At 42.0% G+C, this 2,101-nt stretch overlaps 1 pseudogene across 1 annotated transcript; it reads right to left on the reverse strand.

Annotated features, from left to right (window-relative positions):
• Window positions 1–259: 259 nt before the first annotated feature.
• Window positions 260–1,245, reverse strand: LOC309968645 (glyceraldehyde-3-phosphate dehydrogenase-like; annotated as a pseudogene). Its single transcript has one exon. The product of its transcript is annotated as a glyceraldehyde-3-phosphate dehydrogenase-like (transcript).
• Between the last annotated feature and the right edge of the window lie 856 nt (window positions 1,246–2,101).

Genomic DNA, 2,101 nt, shown 5'->3' on the forward strand with positions numbered 1-2,101 from the left:
TCTATTCCCATCTCTTCAAGCAGTCCCTGATGACTTTATTTATTTACTTTTGACTGGGTACTGTGCACTTTATTGATGGCAAGTGATAAGGTAGCGTTTCCTAAGTCTTTCCTCTTCTTCAGGGGTCTGGGATAGAAACTGTGTCAAGAACTGGAGATCCTCCAATTGGGTCAAAGACTGAGTTGGGGCAAGGACTCCTCAGCAGTAAGCACCTCTTTATTCCTCTCCTGTTCTCACTGGGGCTGGTGTTCCAGGGGACTCACTCCTTAGAGGTCATGTGGACCATAAGGTCCACCACTTTATTGCTGTAGCCAAATACATTGTCATAAAATGAGCTTGACAAAGTGGTCATGGAAGGCAATACCAGTCTCAGCAACAAAGGTGGGAGAGTGGATGTCACCTTTAAAGTCGCAGGAAACAACCTAGTCCTCAGTGTAGCCCAGGATATCCTTTAGGGCTTCCTCCAATGCCTGCTTCACCGCCTTCTTGATGTCATCATATTTAGAAGCTTTCTGCACACTGCAGAGCAGATCCAGCACTGAAACATTAGGGGAAGGGACACAGAAGGCCATGCCAGTGAGCTTCCCAGTCAGCTCAGGAAGACCTTTCCCACAGCCTCAGCAGCACCAATAGAAGCAAGGATGATGTTCTGGGCTTCCCCACAGTCATGACGCCACAGTTTCTCAGAGGTACCATCTACATTCTTCTGGGAAGCAGTGATGGCAAGGACTGTGATCATGCGTCCCTCCACAATGCCAAAGTTGTCATAAATGACTTTGACCAAGAGGGCCAAGGAGTTTGTGATGCAGGAGGCATTGTTGACAATCTTGAGAGAGCTGTCATACTTCCCATGGTTCATGCCCATCACAAACATGGGGGCATTAGCAGAAGAAGCAGAGGTGATGACTCTTAGGTTCAACGTGAGCCCTAGTCTTCTCCAAGCTAGTGAAGACACCAGTGGACTCTACAACATAATCAGCACCAAAATCACTTCATTTGATGTTGGCAGAATCTTGTTCTTGGAAGATGGAAGTTATATTTCCATTGAAGACGTGCTTCCAGTTCTCAGCCTTGACTCTACCACTGAAATTGCCATGGGTGGAATCATACTGGAACATGTAGAATATGTAATTGAGGTAATGAAGGGGACACGGATGGCAAGCAATATTCACTTTGCCAGAGTTAAAAGTGCCCTGGTGACCAGGTGCCCTATTGGTCAAATCCATTTACTCCAACCTTCATCATTGTGTCTCAGGGTCATGGCTTGACATGCAGAAAGATGTGGCTGCCTGTTGAAAAAAGCAGCACATAGAGCCTCAATCACTTTACTTTTCTCCTTCTCAAACAAACTTAAGTTATATTATATCCTATGATAAATCCCAGTTACCTTTTATTTATTCATTCATCCATTCACAGAACATGTTACCTGCTATCTAGTATTTACATGATAAATTTTCACTGATAAATAATTTTAGCAACATGGTAAGTACACTATATTACATAGCTTTACAGCAATAACAACCTCAAACATTTATTTTTCATTCATATTACCTGTAGGTAGTTGTGGTTTGGCTACTGTGACTCTCATTATTCTTATTATTTCCAGTAGTTACATTCTACAAAGTCACCATGAATGCTGAGTTAGCACTTACTGAACTATTGTTTCAAGGGGACCTGCAAGCCTCTGGTCACAGCATTTTTGACAACCAAAATGCCATTTGAATTATGTATGTTTGCCAAAATCCTTGTAAAATAAGTCAGCGTCACCATCATTGGAAATCTGCTCTTCCACATAGCCTTCTCCTATATAAGAGTTAGCAGGTATTTTTTTAAGTTTTTGCACATCCTCCTGACCTGCAGAACCTTTGTCATCTGCAAGATTATTTTTCATGCTGTATCTCCTTTTGAAAAGTATGAGCCATAATATCTATTTTTAGAGGCAACAGCCCTTTCCTTCTGAATAAAAAGTACCCAGAGATTCAGTGACTTCGAGAAACTTGTTCTCTAAAACAGAACTGTAATTGAGAGGTTTAATGAATTGATGAATTATTGGTGCCCTTAAACTATCTCTCAGTAGATTCACTGTCCTAAGGTAGCATAG

The sequence above is a fragment of the Leucopleurus acutus genome, assembly GCF_964270905.1.
Source record: "Leucopleurus acutus genome assembly, chromosome: 11".
Classification (NCBI taxonomy): Eukaryota; Metazoa; Chordata; class Mammalia; order Artiodactyla; family Delphinidae; genus Leucopleurus; species Leucopleurus acutus.